We start from the raw sequence: 17,865 nt of genomic DNA on the forward strand, positions 1-17,865 counted from the left end.
TTGCAAGCTATTAATCAGATGATTCAGAATTTATTCAGAAACCTAAGACTACACACACACATTATGTTGTAGATGCAGACATTTGAAATGTATGATGTGATCAAACTGTCAATACTAATACTTTAACAGATGGATTTTGACTAAATGTAATTGTAAATGTTAAAATAGTGATTTTATAAAGTCTAAATATAAATTATAGAACAATATGACAAAATGACTATTTTAAACAGCAGGGGGCAGTAAAATACCACTTATTGGCTTAACATGCCATTATAATCATATCATTTTCACCTTTTTAACTGTTATAGAGGCAAATTTTGTCTGATCTGTCTGAAAATTTTCATGCATGTTCAGAGTGATATTTCACATGTTCTGACTTGTTTTTAAGAAGGTCTGAGTCATTCATTAAAGAGATATAGGCTTTCGGGGACACTTGGTAAAGGCTACATTTTGAAGTGACCCTATTATAGCTATCCAAATGAAGTAGTTCAACTTTTTCTGACAATTATTGATCTAGTGAGTCCAGAGAATTGTATTGCACTAGTTTTGAACATTATGATATGAAAATTATATGATCAGAGATGGAAAAGACCATTTACAGTCAATACAGGCAGTTTACCATAGGAAATATATGGTTTTAAAGATTTTTAACAGTTATAGCGCCACCTATCGTCCGATCTCCATGAAATTTTGCATGCTTGTTAATGATGTTATGTCACATAAGTTCACCAATTTTTGTGAAGTTCTGGGTTTTTATTTAGGATTTATAGGCTTTTTAATGTATTTTTCCATGCCCATTTTATAAATGATCCTATTACAGCCATCCAAATGCAAAAGTTCAACTTTTTTTTGATAATTATTGATCTAGAGAGTCCAGAGAATTGTCCTAGACTGGTCTGGTTCCGATCGGGCAAAAAACCTAGGACTAGTTCGCAAAAGTAGGTTTTAGACATATTCATGAATATTTAATGAACGGTTTGATTGACAGAAATGGTTCTGAGGCAAAGTTGTTCAGCATGAGCAGATATATCAAATGATATGCTTTTTGTGACGATAAGTGTAACACCACGTGATTACAGAGCCAAAAAACTCGTTAGCGCCAACTAGTGGCCGATTTCTTTCAAAATTCTTACAGACCTCTAGGGCCATGAGTCGAACATGCCCATCAAGTTTCGTTCCGATCGGCCTCCGTTAACCTTGTCTAATAGGTGCTCAACTTCATTGGCCAATGGCGGCCATGTTTTTTGAGATACGCCAATGTCCTCATAGACATACATGGCACCTTGGACCAAGACACTGCATACCAATTTTCAAGTCAATCGGACTAACGGTCAGGTGGTTATAGCCCTTTTCATGTTTTTTTCATGTTATAGCGCCACCTAGTGTTCAATCGTCGCGATTTTTTTACTGTGACCCCAGAATGAACCCATACACATGTGTACCGAGTTTGGTGAAGCTATCTTATTTACTTTTTAAGTTATAGCCATTTTAGTAAAATAGGCTCCTCCCACAACGATTATTTTGCGCCCCCTAGCGTCCATGAATCGAAATTTCAACATTTTTTCGATAATTATTGATCTTCAGACTCCAGAGAACATTTCTGCACTGGTTTGGCTCCGATCGGGCAAAAAACCAGGGACTAGTTCGCAAAAGTAGATTTTCGACAAAATTCAAAATGGCGGAAAATCTATCATGACGGAAATGAAATCGGAGATATACGTTTTGTTCGTCAGGCGTCCAGCTTTCCAATGATATAAGACACTTGAGTCTGCGACATACGGTCTAGGAGTTATGAGCAGTTTCGCGCTTTTGGTTGCTATAGCGCCACCTATGGGCCAATCGGGGTCATAATCTCTGAACCTCTCCTCGATTTTTGTACTACCATCTGGCAAAGTTTCAATGCTCTAGCCCTTACGGTTTGGGCTGCACGATGCGTTTTACGGCAGAAGAATAATAATAATAATTAAAGCTGCAAGCAGCATTTATCGGGGTTCAAGCATTTAAGGCCTTTAGGCACATAAGCATTTAAGACATTAAGATTTATTTAGAAAGCTTTTAACCACTGAAATAATAGATGGAAAAGTCCATTTACAGCCAATACAGGCAATTTACCATAGGAAATATGTGTTTTTTAAAGCTTTTTAACAGTTATAGCACCATCTATAGTCCGATCTCCATGAAATTTTGCATGCTTGTTAATGATGTTATGGCACATAAGCTCACCAATTTTCGTGAAGTTCTGAGTTTTTGTTTAGGATTTATAGGCTTTTGAGTGCATTTTGCCACGCCCATTTTCTTTATGACCCAATATACCCATGCGAAAAATGCAAAAGTTCAACTTTTTTTTGATAATTATTGATCTTGAGAGTCCATAGAATTGTCCTAGACTCGTTTGGTTCTGATCGGGCGAAAAACCTAGGACTAGTTCGCAAAAGTAGGTTTTTAACATAATTACGAATATTTAATGAACGGTTTGATTGACAGCAATGGTTCTTGAGGCAAAGTTGTTCAACAAGAGGAGATCTATCAAATGGTATGCATTTTGTGACAATAAGTGTAACACCACGTGATTACAGAGCCATAAAACTCGTTAGCGCCAACTAGTGGCCGATTTCTTTTAAAATTCTTACAGACCTCTAGGGCCATGAGTCGAACATGCCCACCGAGTTTCGTTCCGATAGGCCTCCGTTAACCTTGTCTAATAGGTGCTCAAACTTCATTGGCCGATGGCGGCCATGTTTTTTGAGATACACCAATGTCCTCATAGACATACATGGCACCTTGGACCAAGACACTGCATACCAATTTTCAAGTCAATCGGACTAACGGTCAGGTGGTTATAGCCTGTTTTATGTTTTTTTCATGTTATAGCGCCACCATGTGACCAATCGCCGCGATTTTTTTACCGTGACCTCATATTGACGTCTTACACATGTGTACCAGGTTTGGTTAAAATACCTCTTTTACTTCTGGAGTTATAGCCATTTTAGTAAAATAGGCTCCTCCCACAACGTTAATTTTGCACCCCCTAGCGACCGTGAATCGAAATTTCAACTTTTTTTTGATAATTATTGATATTCAGACTCCAGAGAACAATTCTGCACTGGTTTGGTTCCGATCGGGCAAAAAACCAGGGACTAGTTCGCAAAAGTAGATTTTCGACAAAATTCAAAATGGCGGAAAATCTATCATGGCGGAAATAAAATCGGAGATATACGTTTTGTTCGTCAGGCGTCCAGCTTTCCAATGATATAAGACACTTGAGTCTATGACTTACGGTCTAGGAGTTATGAGCAGTTTCGCGCTTTTGGTTGCTATAGCGCCACCTATGGGCCAATCGGGGTCATAATTTGATAACCTCTCCTCGATTTTTGTACTACCATATGGCAAAGTTTCAAAGCTCTAGCCCTTACGGTTTGGGCTGCACGATGCGTTTTACGGCAGAATAATAATAATAATAATAATAATAAAAATCAGCACAATTACAATAGGGTTTCAGCACTTCGTGCTTGAACCCCTAATTAAAGCTGCAAGCAGCATTTATCGGGGTTCAAGCATTTAAGGCCTTTAGGCACATAAGCATTTAAGACATTAAGATTTATTTAGAAAGCTTTTAACCACTGAAATAATAGATGGAAAAGTCCATTTACAGCCAATACAGGCAATTTACCATAGGAAATATGTGTTTTTTAAAGCTTTTTAACAGTTATAGCACCATCTATAGTCCGATCTCCATGAAATTTTGCATGCTTGTTAATGATGTTATGGCACATAAGCTCACCAATTTTCGTGAAGTTCTGAGTTTTTGTTTAGGATTTATAGGCTTTTGAGTGCATTTTGCCACGCCCATTTTCTTTATGACCCAATATACCCATGCGAAAAATGCAAAAGTTCAACTTTTTTTTGATAATTATTGATCTTGAGAGTCCATAGAATTGTCCTAGACTCGTTTGGTTCTGATCGGGCGAAAAACCTAGGACTAGTTCGCAAAAGTAGGTTTTTAACATAATTACGAATATTTAATGAACGGTTTGATTGACAGCAATGGTTCTTGAGGCAAAGTTGTTCAACAAGAGGAGATCTATCAAATGGTATGCATTTTGTGACAATAAGTGTAACACCACGTGATTACAGAGCCATAAAACTCGTTAGCGCCAACTAGTGGCCGATTTCTTTTAAAATTCTTACAGACCTCTAGGGCCATGAGTCGAACATGCCCACCGAGTTTCGTTCCGATAGGCCTCCGTTAACCTTGTCTAATAGGTGCTCAAACTTCATTGGCCGATGGCGGCCATGTTTTTTGAGATACACCAATGTCCTCATAGACATACATGGCACCTTGGACCAAGACACTGCATACCAATTTTCAAGTCAATCGGACTAACGGTCAGGTGGTTATAGCCTGTTTTATGTTTTTTTCATGTTATAGCGCCACCATGTGACCAATCGCCGCGATTTTTTTACCGTGACCTCATATTGACGTCTTACACATGTGTACCAGGTTTGGTTAAAATACCTCTTTTACTTCTGGAGTTATAGCCATTTTAGTAAAATAGGCTCCTCCCACAACGTTAATTTTGCACCCCCTAGCGACCGTGAATCGAAATTTCAACTTTTTTTTGATAATTATTGATATTCAGACTCCAGAGAACAATTCTGCACTGGTTTGGTTCCGATCGGGCAAAAAACCAGGGACTAGTTCGCAAAAGTAGATTTTCGACAAAATTCAAAATGGCGGAAAATCTATCATGGCGGAAATAAAATCGGAGATATACGTTTTGTTCGTCAGGCGTCCAGCTTTCCAATGATATAAGACACTTGAGTCTATGACTTACGGTCTAGGAGTTATGAGCAGTTTCGCGCTTTTGGTTGCTATAGCGCCACCTATGGGCCAATCGGGGTCATAATTTGATAACCTCTCCTCGATTTTTGTACTACCATATGGCAAAGTTTCAAAGCTCTAGCCCTTACGGTTTGGGCTGCACGATGCGTTTTACGGCAGAATAATAATAATAATAATAATAATAAAAATCAGCACAATTACAATAGGGTTTCAGCACTTCGTGCTTGAACCCCTAATTAAAGCTGCAAGCAGCATTTATCGGGGTTCAAGCATTTAAGGCCTTTAGGCACATAAGCATTTAAGACATTAAGATTTATTTAGAAAGCTTTTAACCACTGAAATAATAGATGGAAAAGTCCATTTACAGCCAATACAGGCAATTTACCATAGGAAATATGTGTTTTTTAAAGCTTTTTAACAGTTATAGCACCATCTATAGTCCGATCTCCATGAAATTTTGCATGCTTGTTAATGATGTTATGGCACATAAGCTCACCAATTTTCGTGAAGTTCTGAGTTTTTGTTTAGGATTTATAGGCTTTTGAGTGCATTTTGCCACGCCCATTTTCTTTATGACCCAATATACCCATGCGAAAAATGCAAAAGTTCAACTTTTTTTTGATAATTATTGATCTTGAGAGTCCATAGAATTGTCCTAGACTCGTTTGGTTCTGATCGGGCGAAAAACCTAGGACTAGTTCGCAAAAGTAGGTTTTTAACATAATTACGAATATTTAATGAACGGTTTGATTGACAGCAATGGTTCTTGAGGCAAAGTTGTTCAACAAGAGGAGATCTATCAAATGGTATGCATTTTGTGACAATAAGTGTAACACCACGTGATTACAGAGCCATAAAACTCGTTAGCGCCAACTAGTGGCCGATTTCTTTTAAAATTCTTACAGACCTCTAGGGCCATGAGTCGAACATGCCCACCGAGTTTCGTTCCGATAGGCCTCCGTTAACCTTGTCTAATAGGTGCTCAAACTTCATTGGCCGATGGCGGCCATGTTTTTTGAGATACACCAATGTCCTCATAGACATACATGGCACCTTGGACCAAGACACTGCATACCAATTTTCAAGTCAATCGGACTAACGGTCAGGTGGTTATAGCCTGTTTTATGTTTTTTTCATGTTATAGCGCCACCATGTGACCAATCGCCGCGATTTTTTTACCGTGACCTCATATTGACGTCTTACACATGTGTACCAGGTTTGGTTAAAATACCTCTTTTACTTCTGGAGTTATAGCCATTTTAGTAAAATAGGCTCCTCCCACAACGTTAATTTTGCACCCCCTAGCGACCGTGAATCGAAATTTCAACTTTTTTTTGATAATTATTGATATTCAGACTCCAGAGAACAATTCTGCACTGGTTTGGTTCCGATCGGGCAAAAAACCAGGGACTAGTTCGCAAAAGTAGATTTTCGACAAAATTCAAAATGGCGGAAAATCTATCATGGCGGAAATAAAATCGGAGATATACGTTTTGTTCGTCAGGCGTCCAGCTTTCCAATGATATAAGACACTTGAGTCTATGACTTACGGTCTAGGAGTTATGAGCAGTTTCGCGCTTTTGGTTGCTATAGCGCCACCTATGGGCCAATCGGGGTCATAATTTGATAACCTCTCCTCGATTTTTGTACTACCATATGGCAAAGTTTCAAAGCTCTAGCCCTTACGGTTTGGGCTGCACGATGCGTTTTACGGCAGAATAATAATAATAATAATAATAATTAAAGCTGCAAGCAGCATTTATCGGGGTTCAAGCATTTAAGGCCTTTAGGCACATAAGCATTTAAGACATTAAGATTTATTTAGAAAGCTTTTAACCACTGAAATAATAGATGGAAAAGTCCATTTACAGCCAATACAGGCAATTTACCATAGGAAATATGTGTTTTTTAAAGCTTTTTAACAGTTATAGCACCATCTATAGTCCGATCTCCATGAAATTTTGCATGCTTGTTAATGATGTTATGGCACATAAGCTCACCAATTTTCGTGAAGTTCTGAGTTTTCGTTTAGGATTTATAGGCTTTTGAGTGCATTTTGCCACGCCCATTTTCTTTATGACCCAATATACCCATGCGAAAAATGCAAAAGTTCAACTTTTTTTTGATAATTATTGATCTTGAGAGTCCATAGAATTGTCCTAGACTCGTTTGGTTCTGATCGGGCGAAAAACCTAGGACTAGTTCGCAAAAGTAGGTTTTTAACATAATTACGAATATTTAATGAACGGTTTGATTGACAGCAATGGTTCTTGAGGCAAAGTTGTTCAACAAGAGGAGATCTATCAAATGGTATGCATTTTGTGACAATAAGTGTAACACCACGTGATTACAGAGCCATAAAACTCGTTAGCGCCAACTAGTGGCCGATTTCTTTTAAAATTCTTACAGACCTCTAGGGCCATGAGTCGAACATGCCCACCGAGTTTCGTTCCGATAGGCCTCCGTTAACCTTGTCTAATAGGTGCTCAAACTTCATTGGCCGATGGCGGCCATGTTTTTTGAGATACACCAATGTCCTCATAGACATACATGGCACCTTGGACCAAGACACTGCATACCAATTTTCAAGTCAATCGGACTAACGGTCAGGTGGTTATAGCCTGTTTTATGTTTTTTTCATGTTATAGCGCCACCATGTGACCAATCGCCGCGATTTTTTTACCGTGACCTCATATTGACGTCTTACACATGTGTACCAGGTTTGGTTAAAATACCTCTTTTACTTCTGGAGTTATAGCCATTTTAGTAAAATAGGCTCCTCCCACAACGTTAATTTTGCACCCCCTAGCGACCGTGAATCGAAATTTCAACTTTTTTTTGATAATTATTGATATTCAGACGCCAGAGAACAATTCTGCACTGGTTTGGTTCCGATCGGGCAAAAAACCAGGGACTAGTTCGCAAAAGTAGATTTTCGACAAAATTCAAAATGGCGGAAAATCTATCATGGCGGAAATAAAATCGGAGATATACGTTTTGTTCGTCAGGCGTCCAGCTTTCCAATGATATAAGACACTTGAGTCTATGACTTACGGTCTAGGAGTTATGAGCAGTTTCGCGCTTTTGGTTGCTATAGCGCCACCTATGGGCCAATCGGGGTCATAATTTGATAACCTCTCCTCGATTTTTGTACTACCATATGGCAAAGTTTCAAAGCTCTAGCCCTTACGGTTTGGGCTGCACGATGCGTTTTACGGCAGAATAATAATAATAATAATTAAAGCTGCAAGCAGCATTTATCGGGGTTCAAGCAGTTAAGGCCTTTAAGGCATTTAAGCACAAAAGCATCAAAAGTTATTAAGATTTATTTAGCAAGCATGTAACCACTGACATAATAGATGGAAAAGACCATTTACAGCCAATACAGGCAATTTGCCATGGGATATATATGGTTTTAAAGCTTTTTAACAGTTATAGCGCCACCTATGCTCCGATCTCCATAGAATTGTTTACTGTGACCTCAAATTGAACCCATACACATGTGTACTGAGTTTGGTGAAGATATCTCATTTACTTCTTGAGTTATAGCCATTTGAGTAAAATAGGCTCCTCCCACAACGATTTGCCACATTCTAGAATTATTTAATATGATTCTAGCATGATTTACTATCATATACCATGTTCCAGAATGATTTATTAGGATTCTAGCATGATTTACCTTGATACACCTCATTTCAGTATTATTTACTATGATTTACAATGTTTCTAGCATGATTAACCACATTACTAGCAAATATGTGAAGTGTCAGTGCAAATGAGGTGATGAACACTGACAAAATATTATTGTGTTATAATAGTTAGTTATATACGTGATTTTTAGTGTGTGTCCAAGTATGAATGCAAAAGCACATGTAAAATATTTCATTATTAAGTAGAATGGCCAGCAGAGGGCAGTAGAAGACCACTTATTGGCTCACTTTCACTTTAAACCAGTTTTCTGCACTAAAGCAAACCAGTTTTTCCATGTTAACTCAATGCATGCTTACACACACACACACACACACACACACACACACACACACACACACACACACACACACACACAAACACACACACACACACACACACACACACACACACACAAACACACACACACACACACACACACATACACACACAGCATAGTTAACCGTGATTTACCATGATATACCACGTTCTAGTATTATTTACCAGGAGATAAACGACAATCTAGTATTATTTACTTTGATTTACCATGTTTCTAGCCTGATTTATCACATTACTAGCAATTATTTGAAGTGTCAGTGCAAATAAAGTGATTAACACTGACAAAATATGATTGTGTTATAATAGTTATTGCTATATAAGTGATTTTTTTTGTGTGTATTCAAGTATGAATGCAAGCACATGTTGAAATATTTCTTAAAATAAGTAGAATGGCCAGCAGAGGGCAGTAGAAGACCACTTATTGGCTCACTTTCACTTTAAACCAGTTTTCTGCACTAAAGCAAACCAGTTTATCTATGTTAACTCAATGCATGCTTACACACACACACACACACACACACACACACACACACACACACACACACACACACACACACACACACACACACACACACACACACACACAGAGCATAGTTAACCATGATTTACCATGATTTACCACATTACTAGCAATTATTTGAAGTGTCAGTGCAAATAAAGTGATTAACACTGACAAAATATGATTGTGTTATAATAGTTATTGCTATATAAGTGATTTTTAGTGTGTATTCAAGTATAAATGCAAGCACATGTGGAAAAATTTAATTAATAAGTAGAATGGCCAGCAGAGGGCAGTAGAAGACCACTTATTGGCTCACTTTCACTTTAAACCTCATGATTTTGACCAGTTTTCTGCACTAAAGCAAACCAGTGTTTCCATGTTAACTCAATAATGCATAATTGCTACATATGCTACACACAATAATGCTACACACACACACACACACACACACACACACACACACACACACACACACACACACAAATGTTTCAGTGATATTGGTGTCACATTCACCTTCATCACATTCACCTTCTGTCTTCATCACATTCACCATCTGTCGTCATCACCTGCACCTGCTCCTCATCACCCTCCTCATCATCACCTGCTCCTCATCATCATAACCGTCACCTGTTGTCCTTGTCTTGATCTGTGTATTTAAGTTCCCCTCTCATCCATTATCATTGTCGGTTATTGTTTGTGCACTAGCACTCTGTTATGTTTGTTTTCATGTTGGAAAATAAAACCTTTGTTATATTTGTACCACACACACACACACACACACACACACACACACACACACACACACACACACACACACACACCATCATTTATCATGATTTACCATGGCTGATACCAATACCAATATGAGAAAATGACTATTTTAAACAGCAGGGGGCAGTAAAATACCACTTATTGGCTTAACATGCCATTAAATCATATCATTTTCACCTTTTTAACTGTTATAGAGACAAATTTTGTCCGATCTGTCTGAAAATTTTCATGCTTGTTCAGGGTGATATTTCACACGTTCTGACTTGTTTTTAAGAAGGTCTGAGCATTGATTAAAGAGATATAGGCTTTCGGGGACACTTGGTAAAGGCCAGATTTTGAAGTGAACCTATTATAGCTATCCAAATGAAGTAGTTCAACTTTTTCTGACAATTATTGATCTAGTGAGTCCAGAGAATTGTATTGCACTAGTTTTGAACATTATGATATGAAAATTATATGATCAGACATGGAAAAGACCATTTACAGCCAATACAGGCAGTTTACCATAGGAAATATATGGTTTTAAAGCTTTTTAACAGTTATAGCGCCAACTATTGTCCAATCTCCATAAAATTTTGCAAGCTTGTTTGTGATGTTATGACACATATGCTCACCAATTTTTGTGAAGTTCTGAGTTTTCATTTAGGATTTATAGGCTTTTGAGTGTATTTTGCCACACCCATTTTATAAATGACCCTATTACAGCCATACAAATACAAAAGTTCAACTTTTTTTTGATAATTATTGATCTAGAGAGTCCATAGAATTGTCCTAGACTGGTCTGGTTCCGATCGGGCAAAAAACCAGGGACTAGTTCGCAAAAGTAGGTTTTTAACATATTCATGAATATTTAATGAACGGTTTGATTGACAGCAATGGTTCTAGAGGCAAAGTTGTTCAGCATGAGCAGATCTATCAAATGATATGCATTTTGTGACAATATATCTAACACCACGTGATTACAGAGCCATAAAACTCGTTAGCGCCAACTAGTGGCCGATTTCTTTCAAAATTCTTACAGACCTCTAGGGCCATGAGTCGAACATGCCCACCGAGTTTCGTTCCGATCGGCCTCCGTTAACCTTGTCTAATAGGTGCTCAACTTCATTGGCCAATGGCGGCCATGTTTTTTGAGATACACCAATGTCCTCATAGACATACATGGCACCTTGGACCAAGACACTGCATACCAATTTTCAAGTCAATCGGACTAACGGTCAGGTGGTTATAGCCTGTTTTATGTTTTTTTCATGTTATAGCGCCACCATGTGGCCAATCGCCGCGATTTTTTTACCGTGTCCTCAGATTGACCTCTTACATATGTGTACCAAGTTTGTTGAAAATACCTCATTTACTTCTGGAGTTATAGCCATTTTAGTAAAATAGGCTCCGCCCACAACGTTAATTTTGCGCCCCCTAGCGACCCTGAATCGAAATTTCAACTTTTTTTCGATAATTATTGATCTTCAGTCTCCAGAGAACAATTCTGCACTGGTTTGGTTCCGATCGAGCAAAAAACCAGGGACTAGTTCGCAAAAGTAGGTTTTCGACAAAATTCAAAATGGCGGAAAATCTATCATGACGGAAATGAAATCGGAGATATACGTTTTGTTCGGCAGACGACCAGCTTTCCAATGATATAAGACACTTGAGTCTATGACTTACGGTCTAGGAGTTATGAGCAGTTTCGCGCTTTTGGTTGCTATAGCGCCACCTATGGGCCAATCGGGGTCATAATTTGATAACCTCTCCTCGATTTTTGTACTACCATCTGGCAAAGTTTCAAAGCTCTAGCCCTTACGGTTTGGGCTGCACGATGCGTTTTACGGCAGAATAATAATAATAATAATAATAATAAAAATCAGCACAATTACAATAGGGTTTCAGCACTTCGTGCTTGAACCCCTAATAAAAATCAGCACAATTACAATAGGGTTTCAGCACTTCGTGCTTGAACCCCTAATTAAAGCTGCAAGCAGCATTTATCGGGGTTCAAGCAGTTAAGGCCTTTAAGGCATTTAAGCACAAAAGCATCAAAAGTTATTAAGATTTATTTAGCAAGCATGTAACCACTGACATAATAGATGGAAAAGACCATTTACAGCCAATACAGGCAATTTGCCATGGGATATATATGGTTTTAAAGCTTTTTAACAGTTATAGCGCCACCTATGCTCCGATCTCCATAGAATTGTTTACTGTGACCTCAAATTGAACCCATACACATGTGTACTGAGTTTGGTGAAGATATCTCATTTACTTCTTGAGTTATAGCCATTTGAGTAAAATAGGCTCCTCCCACAACGATTTGCCACATTCTAGAATTATTTAATATGATTCTAGCATGATTTACTATCATATACCATGTTCCAGAATGATTTATTAGGATTCTAGCATGATTTACCTTGATACACCTCATTTCAGTATTATTTACTATGATTTACAATGTTTCTAGCATGATTAACCACATTACTAGCAAATATGTGAAGTGTCAGTGCAAATGAGGTGATGAACACTGACAAAATATTATTGTGTTATAATAGTTAGTTATATACGTGATTTTTAGTGTGTGTCCAAGTATGAATGCAAAAGCACATGTAAAATATTTCATTATTAAGTAGAATGGCCAGCAGAGGGCAGTAGAAGACCACTTATTGGCTCACTTTCACTTTAAACCAGTTTTCTGCACTAAAGCAAACCAGTTTTTCCATGTTAACTCAATGCATGCTTACACACACACACACACACACACACACACACACACACACACACACACACACACACACACACACACACACAAACACACACACACACACACACACACACACACATACACACGCAGCATAGTTAACCATGATTTACCATGATATACCACGTTCTAGTATTATTTACCAGGAGATAAACGACAATCTAGGATTATTTACTTTGATTTACCATGTTTCTAGCCTGATTTATCACATTACTAGCAATTATTTGAAGTGTCAGTGCAAATAAAGTGGTTAACACTGACAAAATATGATTGTGTTATAATAGTTATTGCTATATAAGTGATTTTTTTAGTGTGTATTCAAGTATGAATGCAAGCACATGTTGAAATATTTCATTAATAAGTAGAATGGCCAGCAGAGGGCAATAGAAGACCACTTATTGGCTCACTTTCACTTTAAACCAGTTTTCTGCACTAAAGCAAACCAGTTTATCCATGTTAACTCAATGCATGCTTACACACACACACACACACACACACACACACACACACACACACACACACACACACACACACACACACACACACACACACACAGCATAGTTAACCATGATTTACCATGATTTACCACATTACTAGCAATTATTTGAAGTGTCAGTGCAAATAAAGTGATTAACACTGACAAAATATGATTATGTTATAATAGTTATTGCTATATAAGTGATTTTTAGTGTGTATTCAAGTATAAATGCAAGCACATGTGGAAAAATTTAATTAAGTAGAATGGCCAGCAGAGGGCAGTAGAAGACCACTTATTGGCTCACTTTCACTTTAAACCTCATGATTTTGACCAGTTTTCTGCACTAAAGCAAACCAGTGTTTCCATGTTAACTCAATAATGCATACTTGCTACATATGCTACACACAATAATGCTACACACACACACACACACACACACACACACACACACACACACACACACAAATGTTTCAGTGATATTGGTGTCACATTCACCTTCATCACATTCACCTTCTGTCTTCATCACATTCACCATCTGTCGTCATCACCTGCACCTGCTCCTCATCACCCTCCTCATCATCACCTGCTCCTCATCATCATAACCGTCACCTGTTGTCCTTGTCTTGATCTGTGTATTTAAGTTCCCCTCTCATCCATTATCATTGTCGGTTATTGTTTGTTCACTAGCACTCTGTTATGTTTGTTTTCATGTTGGAAAATAAAACCTTTGTTATATTTGTACCACACACACACACACACACACACACACACACACACACACACACACACACACACACACACACACACACACACACACACACACACACACACACACACACACACACCATCATTTATCATGATTTACCATGGCTGATACCAATACCAATATGAGAAAATGACTATTTTAAACAGCAGGGGGCAGTAAAATACCACTTATTGGCTTAACATGCCATTAATTCATATCATTTTCACCTTTTTAACTGTTATAGAGGCAAATTTTGTCCGATCTGTCTGAAAATGTTCATGCTTGTTCAGGGTGATATTTCACACGTTCTGACTTGTTTTTAAGAAGGTCTGAGCATTGATTAAAGAGATATAGGCTTTCGGGGACACTTGGTAAAGGCCAGATTTTGAAGTGAACCTATTATAGCTATCCAAATGAAGTAGTTCAACTTTTTCTGACAATTATTGATCTAGTGAGTCCAGAGAATTGTATTGCACTAGTTTTGAACATTATGATATGAAAATTATATGATCAGAGATGGAAAAGACCATTTACAGCCAATACAGGCAGTTTACCATAGGAAATATATGATTTTAAAGCTTTTTAACAGTTATAGCGCCACCTATCGTCCGATCTCCATAGAATTTTTCATGCTTGTTAATGATGTTATGTCACATATGCTGACCAATTTTTGTGAAGTTCTGAGTTTTTATTTAGGATTTATAGGCTTTTTAATGTATTTTGACACGCCCATTTTATAAATTACCCTATTACAGCAATCCACATGCAAAAGTTCAACTTTTTTTTGATAATTATTGATCTAGAGAGTCCAGAGAATTGTCCTAGACTGGTCTGGTTCCGATCGGGCAAAAAACCTAGGACTAGTTCGCAAAAGTAGGTTTTTAACATATTAATGAATAATTAATGAACAGTTTGATTGACAGCAATGGTTCTTGAGGCAAAGTTGTTCAGGATGAGGAGATCTATCAAATGATATGCATATTGTGTGGATATTTGTAACACCACGTGATTACAGAGCCGTAAAACTCGTTAGCGCCAACTAGTGGCCGATTTCTTTCAAAATTCTTACAGACCTTTAGGGCCATGAGCCGAACATGCCCATTGAGTTTCGTTCCGATCGGCCTCCGTTAACCTTGTCTAATAGGTGCTCAAACTTTGTTGGCCAATGGCGGCCATGTTTTTTGAGATACGCCAATGTCCTCATAGACATACATGGCACCTTAGACCAAGACACTGCATACCAATTTTCAAGTCAATCGGACTAACGGTCAGGTGGTTATAGCCTGTTTTAAGTTTTTTTCATTTTATAGCGCCACCATGTGGCCAATCGTCGCGATTTTTTTACTGTGACCCCAGAGTAAGCTCATACACATGTGTACCAAGTTTGGTGAAGATACCTCATTTACATCGGGAGTTATAGCCATTTTAGTAAAATAGGCCCCTCCCACAACGTACGTTTTGGCGCCCCTTAGCGACCGTGAATCGAAATTTCCACTTTTTTTCGATAATTATTGATAATCAGTCTCCAGAGAACATTTCTGCACTAGTTTGGTTCCAATCGGGCAAAAAACCAGGGACTAGTTCGCAAAAGTAGATTTTTGACAAAATTCAAAATGGCGGAAAATCTATCATGGCGGAAATGAAATCGGAGATATACGTTTTGTTTGTCAGGCGTCCAGCTTTCCAATGATATAAGACACTTGAGTCTACGACATATGGTGTAGGAGTTATGAGCAGTTTCGCGCTTTTGGTTGTTATAGCGCCACCTATGGGCCAATCGGGGTCATAATCTCTGAACCTTTCCTCGATTTTTGTACTACCATCTGTCAAAGTTTCAAAGTTCCAGCTCTTACGGTTTGGGCTGCACGATGCGTTTTACGGCGGAATAATAATAATAACAAGCAGCATTTATCGGGGTTCAAGCATTTAAGGCCTTTAGGCACATAAGCATTTAAGACATTAAGATTTATTTAGAAAGCTTTTAACCACTGAAATAATAGATGGAAAAGTCCATTTACAGCCAATACAGGCAATTTACCATAGGAAATATGTGTTTTTTAAAGCTTTTTAACAGTTATAGCACCATCTATAGTCCGATCTCCATGAAATTTTGCATGCTTGTTAATGATGTTATGGCACATAAGCTCACCAATTTTCGTGAAGTTCTGAGTTTTCGTTTAGGATTTATAGGCTTTTGAGTGCATTTTGCCACGCCCATTTTCTTTATGACCCAATATACCCATGCGAAAAATGCAAAAGTTCAACTTTTTTTTGATAATTATTGATCTTGAGAGTCCATAGAATTGTCCTAGACTCGTTTGGTTCTGATCGGGCGAAAAACCTAGGACTAGTTCGCAAAAGTAGGTTTTTAACATAATTACGAATATTTAATGAACGGTTTGATTGACAGCAATGGTTCTTGAGGCAAAGTTGTTCAACAAGAGGAGATCTATCAAATGGTATGCATTTTGTGACAATAAGTGTAACACCACGTGATTACAGAGCCATAAAACTCGTTAGCGCCAACTAGTGGCCGATTTCTTTTAAAATTCTTACAGACCTCTAGGGCCATGAGTCGAACATGCCCACTGAGTTTCGTTCCGATAGGCCTCCGTTAACCTTGTCTAATAGGTGCTCAAACTTCATTGGCCGATGGCGGCCATGTTTTTTGAGATACACCAATGTCCTCATAGACATACATGGCACCTTGGACCAAGACACTGCATACCAATTTTCAAGTCAATCGGACTAACGGTCAGGTGGTTATAGCCTGTTTTATGTTTTTTTCATGTTATAGCGCCACCATGTGACCAATCGCCGCGATTTTTTTACCGTGACCTCATATTGACGTCTTACACATGTGTACCAGGTTTGGTTAAAATACCTCTTTTACTTCTGGAGTTATAGCCATTTTAGTAAAATAGGCTCCTCCCACAACGTTAATTTTGCACCCCCTAGCGACCGTGAATCGAAATTTCAACTTTTTTTTGATAATTATTGATATTCAGACTCCAGAGAACAATTCTGCACTGGTTTGGTTCCGATCGGGCAAAAAACCAGGGACTAGTTCGCAAAAGTAGATTTTCGACAAAATTCAAAATGGCGGAAAATCTATCATGGCGGAAATAAAATCGGAGATATACGTTTTGTTCGTCAGGCATCCAGCTTTCCAATGATATAAGACACTTGAGTCTATGACTTACGGTCTAGGAGTTATGAGCAGTTTCGCGCTTTTGGTTGCTATAGCGCCACCTATGGGCCAATCGGGGTCATAATTTGATAACCTCTCCTCGATTTTTGTACTACCATATGGCAAAGTTTCAAAGCTCTAGCCCTTACGGTTTGGGCTGCACGATGCGTTTTACGGCAGAATAATAATAATAATAATAATAATAAAAATCAGCACAATTACAATAGGGTTTCAGCACTTCGTGCTTGAACCCCTAATAATAATAAAAATCAGCACAATTACAATAGGGTTTCAGCACTTCGTGCTTGAACCCCTAATTAAAGCTGCAAGCAGCATTTATCGGGGTTCAAGCAGTTAAAGCCTTTTAAGCATTTAAGCACAAAAGCATCAAAAGTTAAGATTTATTTAGCAAGCATGTAACCACGGACATAATAGATGGAAAAGACCATTTACAGCCAATACAGGCAGTTTACCATGGGATATATATGGTTTTAAAGCTTTTTAACAGTTATAGCGCCACCTATGGTCCGATCTCCATAGAATTGTTTACTGTGACCTCAA

The sequence above is a fragment of the Scardinius erythrophthalmus genome (genome assembly GCF_964197995.2).
Source record: "Scardinius erythrophthalmus genome assembly, contig: HAP1_SCAFFOLD_85, whole genome shotgun sequence".
Taxonomy (NCBI): domain Eukaryota; kingdom Metazoa; phylum Chordata; class Actinopteri; order Cypriniformes; family Leuciscidae; genus Scardinius; species Scardinius erythrophthalmus.